The sequence below is a fragment of the Motacilla alba genome, chromosome Z (genome assembly GCF_015832195.1).
Source record: "Motacilla alba alba isolate MOTALB_02 chromosome Z, Motacilla_alba_V1.0_pri, whole genome shotgun sequence".
Lineage (NCBI taxonomy): Eukaryota > Metazoa > Chordata > Aves > Passeriformes > Motacillidae > Motacilla > Motacilla alba.
The window spans coordinates 23,244,004-23,261,216 of record NC_052046.1 but is presented as its reverse complement, the minus strand read 5'-3'; positions in this window follow the sequence as shown (position 1 = coordinate 23,261,216).

Sequence of the window (17,213 nt, the reverse complement as noted above, 5' to 3'; positions counted from 1 at the left end):
AGAGAACATGTATAGTTTCATGCAATATCAAAGAAATATCATTGGTCTACTGAACCCAGCTCTAGTTCTTACATGATGGTTGTTTATATTGTGGCATTACACGACCATATGCGCAACACTTTTGGCCATTCATAGCCTCTTTTCTGATAAAGTAAGAAGAAGAAGGAAAATAGTGAACAATTCTTGTGATAATAATGATGAAATCCAAGTAGTTAATTCATGAACATAAGACAAACATAGAATTTTTAAAATGTCCCTACAAACTCTAAATTAAGCTAGATTGCTTCAAAAGAAGTCTGACTTTAAACCCATCAAAATTCCTCTTCAAATCAAATGTGTTAAATATACTCTCAATTATTCTCTCATGTCTTTCTTTTTTCCTTATGAATATGAACTGGCATTGTCCATTTGTACAAAACATCACACAAGCAGTGTGAACAATTAGCACACCTTCTGCACTCTACAATAATACATGCATGAACTCACATTTCTATGTGTTTTATCAAAAAATATGAAGAAACAGAATGAAGAATTGAAATATAACACTTCAATAGTAATTTTCAGCCACAAAAACTACTCAATAAATCTGTTGTCAACACATTGCACTGGATTTTTTCTATCTATATGTGCAAGTTGCTATTTACCCTAGTGTCTCAGTTTCTTCCTTCACAATCTGCCTGCCAGAATATTCAAACATTCAGAATAAGTAATTCTGGAGGACACAGAGATTTTGGAAGCAGACCCTTCCTCCCTTCCATCAGTTGTCATGTGCTCTTCAGGCTGAGATTGTCATCATTGCTACAGCCTTAACTCGGCTTGACAGTAGCTGCATTTGTGTGTGTTGGTCTCCATCTTTTCTGGTTAAAGCCTTGGACCTGAGTCTCTGCTTATTTTGATTCAATATTCATAAGGGATAGTAAACTTGCTAACAAAGTTTGACTTCACCATTATCTAGAGTAGCAGCAGAAGATCCAGACTCCACTAAAGATCATCTCAAGTTGATAGGAAGACAGTGAATCTCTTCAAAACCCTAGATTTTGCACCATTCCTCTTAACATCTGAATTTCATGCCAATGAAATTCAGATGTTAAAGTCGTCTCTTTGTGCACACTATAATTTGAAGCAGATTATTTCACATATTTAATGGGTCATTGAAAACTTTTTTGGTTTTTTTCTTCTTGCCATAAGGATGTGGCAAACTCTATTTTTCTGTCAGATTTGAGGAACAGAACTTCTTTACTTGCTCAACATGTTCATTTCCATTCAGTAATGCTGCTGTCAACTGTCATCCACAGTGTATGAGCCCACACTGGCTTCAGCCACTTGCATTGCTACTAGAAACCACAGACTCAGCAATATGGATGTCATCAGTGTACTTGAGATTACAACATCTCCTTCTGCCAATGTTAATACCACTATGGCAACCATCAACAGCAATACACATTATGATTTCACTATACATATTGAACAGATGTGACAGCCTTGTCAAACTCCTTTCTTGGTGTCCAACTACTCTGTTATACCTTCTGCTGCTTTGACTACTTTTCTCTGGCCATGAAAAGAGATGGCACAAGTTGACCATGTGTGTAGTAAAGCACTTTTGCAATATCCAGAACTGGCCCGTATTTCTGTAAAACATACTAAACTAAGGTTTTTAAAAACAGTTGCTAAAATATAACTGCAATAGAGTTACCACTCCATTTTTTTAAAATAACAAATTCATGATTACAATCTGTGCAGATTTCCACCAACGTCACCAAGGTCAGGATGTAGTCCAACAACCATAGAAATCCCATTATAGTCAATAGCTGGCTGAATCTACTCTACTCCTCTTTTCTCGAGATGATCAGCTTCCTTGAAAGACAAAGAAACAGAAATACTGTGTCAGAGTTCCTGTCCAACTCTTTATGTACATTCACCTCATTAATCTTTCTGCTTAATTTTAAATGTCCTAAGAATGTTCTTGCAGTTTAGTTAGAAGAAACTAAGATCACACAGACTGGAATATTAGATGTTACTTGTTGTTTTCTTTAAGAAGGTTTTGCAGCATCTCACTGGGAGAAGACAGCGAGGGAATGTTAAATTGGAAGAGGGAGTTAACTTATCCGAAGACTAGGTCAGCAGGAGAATGAGAAATAGGCAAGAACAACCTAACCCAATTTTCCATCCATTTTCCTGCTCAACCACATACCATTCAAAAACCCCAAAAGGTTATTCAATGTCTAATTTTGTTGGCATTAGCCTTTAAATCACAGCAAAGCAACTCAAAGAACCTGGGGAACGACCTGCTGTGTTCTCCTTCACCTCCACAGGCATAGGTTTTCTCTCTGAGGGCCTCAGAAGGAGCAACACAATGGCAAGGTAGTAGCACGGCTTTATACGACAAAATGTACTGTGCATCAGAAAAGGGAGTCTCACCATGTTCTAGGTGTGATTGTCCTGAAGAAACCAGTGCTTCAGACAACAGCTCTGATTCCTGGTTTTTCTTCCTTCTGAGTTTACATCTGTGGCAGGTGAATTGTTAATTGTAAAAAGAGAGATGTGAAAAGCTGGGCAGACGCGGTGGAGCAGGACATTCCACAGGTAAGGGAAGGTGAGAGCTGAATCCAAGGAATAGATATAGATGTTCTATCATGAGCCAAGCATTGCTGAAGCTAATATAAGTGTTTTATATTGAAGAAGAGGCAGGTGGATTCTATAACCTCCATTGTTAAATCAATAATATTGGGGTGTGCTGCTGAAATCTGGCCACACGTTTCCTTTTTTTTTTACCTTTAGTTCTAATCAATATAGAAAAGGTGAAGAGGAAAAGAACAAACAGTAATGTGAGGCAGCTTTGGTTCTCATTAAGGATATTCTTTTCAATCTGGGTAACATGAGATCCTTAGAAGAAAATTCTGGAGATATTTGCTGGCAACCATGAGGCTAATCTCCTTACTTAAAAGGATTCAACCTTTGTTTCTCCTCAACCCCATCCATAAAAGTGATGACAAAACCTTTAGATTTGTACAGAAAGTTATCTTTGTCTTATTGGCATAATTTCTAGTATGTATTATGAAAAATTTGAAATCTTCAAGGAATTATTTACTGAATGTAGGAGATTTGTGATAGTTCCAAGACTGATAAGTCATCACATGGTGGTGCACAATACAAAACACAAAACTAGAGCGTAAGAGTACAACGTTTGAGTAGTCGTATTCTAACATCAGCTCGATGCTGCTGGAAAAGAAATGGGATGGGTTTACTATTTTTAAAGGATAGCCAATCCTTTATGATGTTTTATTTCTTTGGTTTAAACTTTTTATGCGACTCCTAAATACTTCATAGAACCACAGACTGTACACTGCCTGTAATCTTAAATGCATCCAGAAGGACACATAAATAGACATAAAATGCCAATGAAGGAATAATGTAAAAAGATTCCATCCTCAATTAAAAATTGTGCAAAGTCATTTATGTTTGGAGAAAAAAAAATCTTAAATTGCTCAAGATATGACAAAGACAAGGACTTTGGAAATATGTGGCAATTTGAACTTCGACAAAAATCTCTAAACCTCCTACTTCAGTTGTAGCTTTGCATAGCTGTAAACAAAGCAGGTGGGATCAGGTTAATTTCTGCTTTTGTACAGTTCCTTGGCATAGTGCAACACAACAAATTAGGAGACTTTTAACTCCTCCAGTATCTTCCAGCAGAGAGCAACAACAACTGCTGCATGCTGGCCTCCCTTCAGGTCGAGGTTCTCACATTGCTTCACAAATTATTCACACCTCAAAACCATATCTGACCTGTGAGTATTTAGCACTCATTTCAGCCCAGCTGATTTAAGTATGTTGCAAATCCTTCTTGCTAAATACTTATGTGACCAGGTGTAACCCCTGAGAGCATATTTAAAAAACCCAAGGTCCTGGTTTAGCTATAAGCAACAGTAGTTTCTTTGAACATGGTAGGACCTCTCACATCCTTAGAAATGATACAAAAGGTGTTCTCACTGTCATGTTTGTTGAGGGCCCCTTAATGGGTAGAGCAGTTGGCTGGAGACCACATAAAGAAATTCTTTTCATATGTAACATGTTCAAAAGACGTCAGATGAAGAAAGCTCCCTCTGTAGGTGACATGCAAAACCTTTCTAGGATGTAGGTGGCTCTGGAAGGATGTTGGTTCTGTTCTGGAAGACTTTGGTATAACAGAAACTAACAGCTGACATTAAATAATTGAGTACCTCATCAGAATAAAGGTTCATCCGTATGCATCTTTTAAGGTAATTTAGATGCTACTTGATGGAACCTATTAAAGATGCAGATTTTGTGAATCTCTAAGGCTAGTATTTTAGTTTCACAAAATTTGTTCACAGTCTTTCAGATTTTTCTCTTCTTGATAGTTAATGCTTTGTTCCCCCTCCAGAAGAGATATTAAATAAAAGAAAAAGTACAATACCTTACTCTCTAGACAAGAGGAAGTCTATGCTATTTAAAAGCTTAGGGAATAAAGCCATTGTTGATTTAAATGAAAAGAATACTCCCAATTGTTTTCAGTAATGGCCAGGATTTCACTTTCTAAAAAAAAAAAAAAAAAAAAAGAGCTGCTGTTACCTCAGGAGCAATACTAATTAGGAAGAGTTATATAGGGCATATATCACCTTCAGGTTTTCACTACAGATTATGTCTATACCTTTTTCTTAGCTTCCCACTGAAATTTGTTTTTCCCAAATTCTTTTCTCCCTTTCTCCCCCTCTTTCCTTCACCTCCTTGCCCCCCAGCTTTTCTTCGGATTTCTTCCACTTTCCCTCCTACTCCTTTCACAGCATCCCTAATGCAGCCTTTGAAGCCATAAAATTAACATTCCAATTAAACTTTCAAGCTCTCAACATTTGAATAGATTAGAATAGAGGTGAGCTAATAAGTAATCCCTATTGCAGATCTGGCATAAAATGGTGGCATCAAGACCAGTGGGACAATTTCCCCAAGAGCAGGGTATTCAGGAGACTATAAAACTTAGTTTTGTCTTATGCTATGTTTTTATTTTTCCTCTCTATAATAAAATATGAGAGAAACTTTCTTAATTTTCACATCAGCGTTTGCAGCTCAGGACTCCATTAATGCACCCCTCTCCCTGCTGGTGTTCTCTGCCCTAGTTTGCAGTCAGTTCATTCTGCACTGATGTATATTTCATTGCCCAAGGCTTAATTTTGATTTATTGTCCATCCATAAATTAGAAAAATATGCTCTGGAATTCCATCCCGCTGAAAAGCTGTGCCTGATGTCAGGGGACTGGGTGATATTTAAGATGTCAGAAATACATATTGGATTAGTGTGCTTTGTTTCCCCACAACAGCAGGTGTTTAATCATAGCTGATGGCTGAAGTTAAATGCATTAGGACAGGATCAGCCAAGAAGATGGAGTTTTTCTAAACCATACAAACTCTAGATAAATAACTCAAAACTAATTGTGTGTCCACATCTTAGATACAATTTTATTTACTTTAATACATTAAACAATGAAAATAGACCCTGGCACTTAACTCCTCATTTAAGATCAGTAGAAATATTTGATGCTAATGAGTGACTGACTTTTGCAGGGTATACATGCTCCCTTCTTGGCCCTTCAATGACTTAAGGTATTTTTTACAGTAAAGATAACGAAGAAAGAAATACAAGAGAGTAAAGCAGTTACAGACATGGTACACTGTTATTTGAGGTTGGGGGGGTTATTCCCATACAAAATTCAGGACGCGAATTTCTAAAAAAATCACTTAATATACCCAAGACCCTAAGCACAGACCACATTCTGCATCCAAGAGTTTTCTTGAATTTTCTTCTTCTACTGCTGATTTTTGTTTGTTGCAGTTAAGCTTGCTGCTCTGTTTATGTTAATGAGAAGTCTCTGTGTATAGAAAAATGATCAGGCCTGGTCTTGAGCAATTTAGCTGGAGGCCGAAGAGAAGAAGCTTAGGAGAGCAAACATTTTCAAGGTCAACCGGTGAACTGTAACAAGCCAGAGAGATTCATGGCGAGAATTGTATATTTTGACACAACAGCGATTTGATTAAAAGAGAAAGTAATGGGTTTAAACAGTCGCTATGAGGATGTAGCCAGACTTTGTTAGCTTTTTGCAAATTACTTAACAGAGCAGTGATAGAACTGGAAATAGGGCTGTTTTGTGTAAGGTAAAGAAAAGAAGGTTATGTTTGAAACAGGAATAAGAAAGGATGCTAATGTTTGGTGTTCAATTTCACTTTATTCACATTGCAAAAATTTCTTGGAAGTTTAGAACATTATAAATATTATAGACAGTTATAAACAAGTTTTCTAATATTTGAAACACAATTGCTGTCACTGCATTTATAAACCACAGCCTTTTATGAATAAATAATATTCTGCATGTACAAGACCCTTCTTACAGAGGTTTTAGATAACTGCAAAAGGCAGGCCATGGAAGAGCTACTGTTTACTTCATATGCTGCAGAGAGAAATGGAGGCAGAGAGGCTCTGACTTGCGCAAAATGACTGAGTCAAAGGAAAATGTATGATACAGGGCCTCATTACCCAGTCTTTAGATCCAGGGCCTGATTCTGCATGGTTTTTAAGTATGAACTTGTAGTCTAATACTGGGTACTCCAAAATAATGTTAGACCCATCATTCCAAACTTTGTTGTATTTGTATCCCAGCTAAAGAGGGGATGCTAATAAAAAAAAAAAAAAAAAAAAAAAAAAAAAAAAAAAAGCGTTTTTACTGACATTGTGATTATTTTTCCTTCCTGTTTTAAAATTATTTTCAACAGAGTTTTGAAATCATGGTACAAATTCAACCCTTGCCATGAAGTGAACTGCTGTTTGTATGTGTCCCAGAAGAGATATCTTCTGCAGCTAAATTCCACCTTACCTCAAAGCAGAGACTTACTAGTATCTGAATCTTATGCAGAAGAGTAAAACTTAATGTTTGTAAACAGCATTATGAGCATTTCATCAGGCTAGATGTTTTAAAATTATATTTACTGTGAATGTCCACTGGAGACTCATATTCCAGCAAAAAATGTCATTTTCCTTCTCCTGTTGCATCTCCATTTAATATTGTTGTCTTAGCTTTTTTTGCATACACAGAGGTTATGTGACTGAGGGCAGATCTGCTCTAAAAATAATCCCCAATGAGTAAACAAAAATTCCTGTTAATGATGAAGGATCAGTGCCCTACAATGGCAGAGCAGGAGCAGGTGCTGAAATCTTCCCAGGTATACAGGCTGGAAGATAAGACCATGCTAGCAGGATATCATACATAACTGAATGCGACCATAAACATCAGAATCATAATTTCTGTCAATACAGGTTGTATTTCACAAATAATCTGTTTAGATAAAAGCTCTTGTGTTTTCTTAATTGTCATTTCTTAAGCTCCCAGTATTCAGGGTATATTATCAAGCGGTGAGGTGAATCTTCACATTAAATTAGGCCAACCTCAGGGCACACTACCATTAGAAAGAGGCAACCCTGCCTTACTCAATACTTTGTGTCTGTGCTGTCCAGAGTGGGACTACACTGAGGCTGAAACTGCTTTCTCTAACCTAGTTGAAATTCAATGTTTTTTGTGGTCAGCTGGGTCACAGAGTCAATCCAAATCAACACCCAAAAACGCAATCACTGCCAGTTACCTTCAGGAAATGGAGGGAACATGTCACTGGGGGTTAGATGGGGCACGGCAGAAGAGACCACGCTGAACACTGACCAATTTTTCTAAAAGCAGCCGTGAGTTAGGTTCTGGAGCTTCAGCACAGCTTCAAGATCTGTTCTCTTTAGTCTTAAGGCATAAGCAGACAATGATGAAATCCTGCTAAATACTAAGGTGGGCGAGAATCATCAAGTGATTTGGCTTCAGTTTGCTTTGAAACTGTTTGTTTAGAGTTAGTATGATATTGTAGCTGTCCCCAGCAGCCAGGATTTGCTAATAAATCCACTCCAAAGGCCAAATCCACTAAGGCCAAATGAGGTTAAACTCATACTCCTTATAAGGATTCTGTGGACAGTGAAGATGGTTTTTATTTTGAGGAAAATAAAAATATTGAATTCTCTATTTGGTGACATTTATTCAGAAAAAAATTCCACTGAATTGCTCCCAATAAGTAAGAGCTGGAGCATATAGCCCTAATTCAGATTTCCTAGCAGGGTTAGAGGATGTAATTCACAAATTATTGTTAAAGTAATTTTTATTCTAAGGAGTGGTAATTCTGATTTGAGACTGTAAGGAAAAATCTGATGAGATAACATGTTTAAATATGCACAAATAATAAATTTATAATTTATTATTATAAATAATAAATAACTGCTTGTCTTTAGCAGAAAAATAAGAATAGAATAGAATCGAATAATAAAATAATATAATACAATAGAATACAATACAGTACAATATAATATAATGTAACAAGAAAATAATATAATACAATACAATATAATATAACAATAAAATAACATATAATAATATCATGGGATCTACATATTTCAAATAACTAGTTAGTTTAAATGGAAAAATATTAACAATGACGATGCTCAATACCAATAAGAAGTGTCCAAGAAAGATTCCAGATTATTCCTCTATGCAAAATCAAATATATCTATCTTCACTTGATGTCCAGATTCAATGTTTTGCAATTCAAAGACAGTGGAAAAGATCTTCCAGTTATTACATCCTTTGACCCCTACAAAATCATAATGTGCTACATATATTAGTATGTATGTAGTTGGTTCCTTCAATTTTCACTAGTCTTAAAAAATATTTTCCTGGGGAAGATTTTGGATTGAGCAGGTTATTATCAGGAATCACAATTCCAAATTTCTCAGCTCTTCCATGGATTTCTTGTGTGACCTTGAATAAGTCAACACACTTTCATTTCCATTGCAGAACTAAAGATATCTTATTTATCTCCCAGGGGCCTTGTGCATCTTAATAAATCAATACTTTTCATGACATTTTGAGATCCACAGATAATTAGAGATTCTATGATAATAAACCATAAGTATTGTACACATTTTAGAGGCTGTTTTTTCCCCTGCAGTGTCTTGTAACTCCAGTGGGACTAATGAATATCTGCACGCCTTTCTAGTGTACACTGAAAGGAAATAACTTACTAGAAAGAACCCAAACAAGACTACCAAACATTTCTCCTGTTTCATTATCCAAGATGTCCTATGAAGGAAAATAGAAATTCTGATGAGCTCTGACCTCTATCTTTTCCTGCAGGATCACATCACTACAGGAAAATGACCTATCATTTTGAAAAGGAAGAACAGAAAGTTTGATTATGCTGGAAGTCTAATACAAAATTAAAGATAATTGGAATCTTAGAAAAACTGTGAATTAAAATCTAAAATCTGGTAGTATCATAGGTAGTACCATAAGGCATTTCTTTGGAGGCAATGCACAGGTAGGGTCCCACACTATTTGTGTGGTAGACACTAGGTGTTTCAGTGAGATCTGTAATTAAATGATAAATGATATTGTAGTCTGCTATGTTTCCACTTGCTCTAGTAATAAATCACTGGGACATTGAAATGTCCTAGGTTTTGCTACCAGGCCTGCTTCTCCTGAGGTAGAACTTTGAACTATGAATTTTCTCCTCTGCATGAGATACTTTACACTTCATATGCAAGAAATAAGGGCAAAGTTTCATATGAAAACTTCTCCAGTCACTATTTATTCTTTAGAATTGTGGTTACACCCTCTGTACTGTAGGGTGGGCACAGGACAAAAGTCTGGGATAATTCACATTTCTGTGAAGAAATTCACATGCTGCAAAGCATTTCTGATTAATTATTCTGATGAATTATGATAAGAATTACATCATATCATAATGCCACATTAAAGACATCTGAAAATACGCATCAGGAATAAAACCATTATTAAGAGTGTCAGCTCTCTGGAGTCCTGTCCATCTAGAGACCACAGGAATAATCTTTATCTCCACAATAAAATTGATCTGGATACCACATGGGCTGAGATTATGAAAGTCAATCTTTTGTTCTAGCTCTAAGCAAAACCAACTTCTTCATCATCAGCTGGGCTATTTATCTATCTGGAATAACTGAATTTGCTAACAACAATGCTGATAATAAAGTCATACCTATTATTTCAGACTGAAGACAAATGACTGCAGATAATGAAAAGTAAGATACATATTTTTTCTCTATTCATTTGAAAACTGAAGTACTATTTAGAGCTGTTGAAATTACAAAGGAAGTTCATTACTTCCTGGATATGCTTCTAAATCACATTCTAAATGTTTAGTAACTAATCTTTCATACTTCCTAGTGGCACAAACAGTTCTTTAACTTTTTTTTAAGCTGTTCATGATGATACACATATGGTAATACTAAGATGAGGCAATTCACAATTATGCATGCTGTCTATTCTGAAAAGTGAGTAGGTAAAAGACACTCCTGTCATAAAAGTCGGGATGATCAGAGGTCAATGGGTAATTGATTTATTAATTTAAAAAAACTTAAGCAGACCCCAAAATTTAATTGATTTTAATTGAATTTTTTAATGTTCTGCAGCAGGTTAGTTCTTTTATTAAAATCATGCATACAGCAAAATGTGTTTGGAAGATGTGAATCTTCCAAGATTTCACTTGAAATCAGATTGGATTTAACTACTTTGAGAATTCTGTCACAACTCCAAAAATCATACCAAATTTTTGGATATCCTGAGTATATTACTAGACACAAAAATGTGGTTTTGTAAAAACCCATAGCATTTAGTTTTGATAAAAGTCAAGCTAAATTTTCCAAGGCTGGGAGGTGATTTTGACAGTTTGAAATTTTACAAAATCTTTTGTGCTACAGTTGAATTTTATTTTGACATTATAATCCCCTCTCTAGGAAGGAGATTCAAATAGTCTGAGAAAATGGAAATCCTCGCAAACAGAAATGGATACTAAATTAAAAGCTTAATTCTTCATGCACGTCTGGTACAACCTGACAGAGCATAACTATTTCAAAGGAGTATTTATAGTTATTTAACTAAAGATTACAGAGAAAACACTGTTGTCCCCTACTCATTGTCTCTTACCACATCTGGAACTAATGAGAGGCCTGATTATTTCCTCCAACTACTGCACAAAATTATGTTTCATAGCTCAGCTTTAAGAGGGAGGATTAGGATTTCTTTCAGGGTTTCAACTCTATAGTGTGGTGGGAATGGAGAAGTCAGTGAGGAGCACTGATTAGTCTACAGAGTGAGTAGCACCTTTGTTCTTCTTGGTAATTACCATAAAATCATAGAATTATAGAATAATTTGGGTTCAAAGAGACCCTAAAGACCATCTAGTTCCAACTCCCCTGTCACTGGCAGGTGCATGTCTCACTGGAGCAGGTTGCTCAAAGCCCCATCCAGCCAGGCCTTGACCACTGTCAGGAATGGAGCATCCATAACTTTTTGTTTCACCACCCTCACAGGATAGAAATTCTTCCACATATCTGTCCTAAATTTCCCCCCTTTTCAGTCTGAATCAATTACTCCTTGCCCTATTACTACAGCTGCTGATGAAGAGTCCCTCTCCACTTTTCTTGTAGTGTCACTTAATTAATTTTGATGTTATTAAAGTCAGAATGTCTCTGTTGCACAAACATAAATCCACAGCCCTTCCACATCTGCTTCAACATGTTGGACTCATCTATTTGTGCTTAGTATATGGAGTTAATCAAAGGTCCATGATGCACTTCTGTCTTCAAAGCTCTCCTAATTTCCACAGTTCCACTTCAAGTGTATATTTTGAAAAACCTCATGTACTGATGAGGACAAAGGGAGTGATCATAGGAATAGAATGGCTTCCAAACACAGCAATTTCATCTTGGAAAAGAGGCAAGTGAATGAGGAGATAGTGGAGGCAAGTAAAATTAAGCTGATGCACTGATGAATAAATGAGAACAGAATAGCAAACAGGGTCAGATAGATCAGTCAGCATGTTTAAGACAAAGTATCTTTCCACAGAACACAAACATAACCTGGAAACATAACCTGTTGAGGAAAGCCCGAGTATATATGTACTTAATCGAGATACATGTGTGGTAGGTAGAGCAACGAAAAGTGAATAAATACATGGTTCCAACATGCCTTACATTTCCTAAATGGCTGATTGTCAAAGAGAAGAGGGATAACAATGCTTGCTTTTATACTTTACAGAAGCAGGTTTGGAAAGCAGACTACACTAGACAGGTCTTTCACAGAGCTCTTCTCATGTATTTTACCCTAGCTAATGTAGTTTGGTGTGTAAACTGAAAAATCCCTGAAAAGTTTACAATAACTGACCAAATCAATTATGACAGCTGAGAAGCTTTTGCAAAATGGCAAGCCCTACAAATTTTCCTTCACAAGACTATGGTATATTAGTCTTCACCAGAATAGAGAAGCAAATAGGAACTGGGACATATCCAGGAGTGTTCCACTCCTGATCGTCATGCTACAGGCGATCACTTCACTGCTGGATCTTACACTCAAAGTTAAGGAACAGGGAAAGTAAAACAAATCTGACTGGCACACCAGGGCTTGTTTAAGGGATCTTTTCCCTGTAGCCCTTTTGGATCTGCTGTAAACCTGATATGCTCTCTATGAATGTTGTTCTCCCGTCACTAATCTCAGGAGAAGCTCTGATATCCCCCGTACCTGCTGTGCTCTGCTTATGTTGAGAGAACAGTGAAGAATTCCACGGCATGATAGTATGGCCTTGGGTATGTTTTCAATGCTGCAACCAAACTTGCAGTATTAACCCACTTAATGGGTCTTCACAGAGAAGAAACAAACCATTGTCTAGAAAGATATCTGCAGAAGTCTGATAAGAGAATAAAGAGGCCTAAAAATTTTCAATGTGCAGTCCTTTTCATACTCTACTACTCTACTACTGTCTTCCCCTTTGATTCTTATTAATTCTCACCCTAGCTAGGTACATCCAGAAGGTGGGAATGAACATGACTCAGTCATGTGCCTTTTTCTCAAACTGGACCCTGTGCCCCTCTCAGGTTGAGCCAAAAAGTGTGAAGGAAGGGATAACCTGTCCACAGTCCCTGTAAGTCAGGGGCATCATAACAGGGCATGGGACCATGGAGTCTTTTGCTCTGTGCTGCTGCTTTCTCCATATTTATGGCTTTTATCATTACTCAGTTCAGCTACACACGGCAAATTGTGTTTAATAAATTAGCCTAATGGATTCAGCAAGTGGTTTGTGAGCAGGGTGCTTCCTCCGGTTAAGGAAAACATTTATATTCCCTCTCTCTTTGCTTTTCATGACAAAGAGGGTAAGCAGAGGGCAGGGTACAGTGGAGAGGGGGGAACAAGCCTGCCTGTCATCCCTGGGGCTGGGAACATCATCAGGGCCAGTCCCAGAAGGTTTGTGAGGAGCCTGGGGCGCCGGTGCCCTTTGTCTTGTCACCAGTGTCCAGGCAGCCCAGGGCTGAGGTACCTACCACAGCCTCCCTGGCAGGCAGCTCCCTCCCCTTCTCTGTGCTGCACATTAAACTCTTCCAAAGGGGCCTCTTTAACAGCTCCCCATGAAATAATAATTCATTATGTCACTAGGAGGGAAGAAAGGGAGTGTAAGTGTCTTGATGGGATTAGCGTAAACCCCCGCAGAGATGATTTAGGAGCCGTGATAATTCATTTAATAGGGGCCTGGGGTAAATTGCTAGACAGGGAAATGTAACTGAACCAGCTTAGAAAGGGCGCATTACAGGTCTGTATATGATAACTGGCTTCATTAGCAATATTTAAGAGATTTCATTTAAGAATGAGTCCTAAAATACAGAACTATTTCATCTACCTGGTTTGGTGGCCTTTAGCTTTACTCTGTTTGAATATTAAACTGGAAATGGCACTACAGCAACACATTTTGGAAACTGTTTTTTTGGCTATTATTTGTATGGTTGGTTTAGCTTCTCATTTGTTAACCTTTTAAAATGAGTATCATTGAAGCGGTTAGCAGTACACCCAGAACTCAGGGAGGTGAGAAGGCTGCAATGGCTGAGAGCAAACTGCTGCAAAACTTAAAAAAACTCCAGGTTCCCACCACAGTACACACACAAGAGTCCAGAAAGTGTCAGCAAACAGAAAATGCTTTCCATGAAGCTCAGTAAGCTAGCTCTTTTCCCACTGAATACCTCTGATTTTACAACAGCTTGGAGCAGGGGAAAAACAAGCATGCGTACAGACATAGTCAGATGGACTTTGGGAAACCTACCATCCTGGACCATGGAGCTGAAGTTTGCCTCAGATACTGTTATTAGTAAATGCTGGGTTTGAGTTTGGAAAAGAAAAGATAGATATGATAGTTTTCTTCTCCTCATCGACATTTTAAAATTGATAATCCTGAAAAAAGTCTGCTTGTTTTTCAAAGCATAGTCCAAACAAATTTTATTTTGTGGCCTTAATAACTGACTGGAGATTCCTATTCTGTATATGGGTAAATATTAAATGGGTAATATTTAAGGGGTAATTACTCATGCATAAAAATTAAAATGCATTATATGAGGTTAGAGAACATAAAGAACTTAATTCTGTATAGCCTTGCAACTTCATTAACTCCTCTGGGGCTGTGACACATAAACAATGGGAGAATTTGACCTGGCACTTACATGATTTGGATGTGTGCCAGGTGATGTCCATTATTCACACAAAAGGAATTGTTAATAATTAAAACTAGTGTAAAGTGTTTTATTCATCCTAAATATAGGGGTCCTGTGCTTGTCAAGTCATGTTTCAGTAATATTTGTCACCAGAACTTATGATGTCCTTTGGCCCATTAGATGCATTTTTGGAGTCATTTGAGAGAATGCTTAACAAAAAGCGAGTCATAAGCTACAAACTTTTTCAATACTCCCTTTTTATTTACCACTATTGATTTTTAATCACAGAAAACAAAGAAAATGCCCTTATAAAGAAGCACTATCAAATAAATTATTAAAATAATTCTGTCATAAAATTGCTACTTATTCTTTTGCTCAAATATCGAAATGAAATAGTGATATTTTAACCACTGCATAGGATTAGATTAAGATTTGATGATGATATTTTATCTGGGGATGTTGCCAACTGAAGTGCATTATAATTCACTGTGCAAGCTTACTATGATAGAAAACAAAAAACTGAATTCTTTTCAACCCTCAGTCGAAGTGTGGATGTATTAATAAACTCTTCTAATAGAAAAGGCAAGTAATTATACACAAAACAATGCAATAAGAAATGTAGGGTTGTAAAAGATGAACTAGATTTTCCATGGATATTAAAATTTAGCAAAACGTCTTGTTCTGTCTGTCTACCATAGAAATCCCAGTGATATTAGCATCCATTTTTTTCCAACTTCAAAATCCCACAATGAAGAGGTTGCCCTTGATATACTATTGTAAACTATTTCGAAATATAGCCAGCAGTATCTTTATCAAAGGTAGCTAAAGATATTAATAACCATGACTGTCAAATGTAGCAATAAGACAAGTGTTTTAATAAATCTTCATTAATACTCCGTACAAATATAAAAGAATGACTAGCTTTCTCTCCTTTCCTTTCCCTAGTGACCACTGCCCGTTATGACTTTGAATGATTCCCTCTAATGGAAGACAGCCAATACTCTCCATTATTCCAGATGGTCAGCTCGGCCGCAAAGTTCTGCTAATGCTTCTCAGCATTTAGACATAATTCGGCAGGGTTTTTGTTGTGTGTGTGGTTTTTTTTTTGGTTTTTGGTTTGTTTTTTTTTTTTGTGTGTTTTTTTTTTTTTTTTTGTTTGGTTGGGGCTTTTTGTTTTATTGTTGGTTGGGTTCTTTTTTTTTTTCTAGCTTTAAATGTATATCCAGTCCAAGATCAGCCATCTAATAGCTGGCAGAAAAAAATCTGGGCTATCTTGCCAATTAGTTACAAAATCCATTTTGGTATTCATGCTAGAAAGTAAACAGTGGTTTCCTGCTCAGTTCATATTAAAAGAAATTCAAAGCAGACCAACAGTTCTGTAATGCCAGTAGAGTAATACATTAATCACTTGATTCTCCAAGCTAAGAGGTGACAGGTAAAAATATAAGCAGACTTTCTGGGCACATTCTTCACTGGGCTGTACCTGCAAAATAATCCTGCCTGTTACCACAATCTGCACTGAACACAAACAGGATTTGGTCCAGTATCTTCCATGTAGCAGATGCTGCTTTTTCATGTATTTGACATGCTCTGTCCTGATTTCTGTAAAAGCAATACAAATCATGCAAATATTTCATGCTCTAATCAGCAGAAAGTAGATAAGTACTGGCCTGTGCATGCTATTTACTAAAGCTCAACTAATTTTTCAGTTAGTAGATAATGGCTGGATATTATAAAGTAATGCTCATCACTTCACACAAGCAGCATTTGCTTAGTGCTGTTCTCTGTTAATACAAAGAGGCATTAGCAGACACTTGTAAATTTTCCTATGTACAGCTTACATAAAAACTAATGACAACAACAACAAATGACAACTGCTCCCATTTAAAGGCACTGCACCTAGAAAAAATATTCTAGGTGTCCTTGGGGATAAATATTTTAAGTGCTTAGATATCTTTCTAGTATGCCTTCTAGCATTCTTCTCTTGTGAAAAATCATGCTACAAAAAGTGGGCTTACACACTACTTACAAGACATTCTGTAACAGGAAGATTACAATGCTGCATTTCTGGCCTAAAAATTAAAATTATGTGATTAATTTTACAAATAACTCTGTTAAAAATGGAATGGAAGTTTTGACATTGAATTATTCCAGGTTTTTATCTTTGATCAGGAATGCAAATTGGGATGATAACTATGCATTTCATTGCAGCAATAACCACTATTTAATCAATATATTTTATTCCAGGCAATAAGATTTTTCTAAATATTCAAGGAACACTCAGCTAGAAGGCACCAGTATTTTTTTAAATAAAATTGTTTTTGAGAGAAAAACTAGTGATACATTTGATCTGCTGACTTTTTCAGAAATTATTATCCCTAAAGCACTCTTGGTGCTCTTGATAAAATAAAGTTTAACTTGTGTTTGAAACACACATTACAAATAGATGTATAGATGAATGAGATATTGAGAAAAGGAAGAGTACAGATTATGAATATTAAGATTTATATTAATCTATAAGCCTATTAAAGTACAGTAAAACCTGTCCTTCAGACCACCTTTTTAAAGATATCACCTCCCTGATGGGACCACTAAATTTCGGGCCAAATTATTTT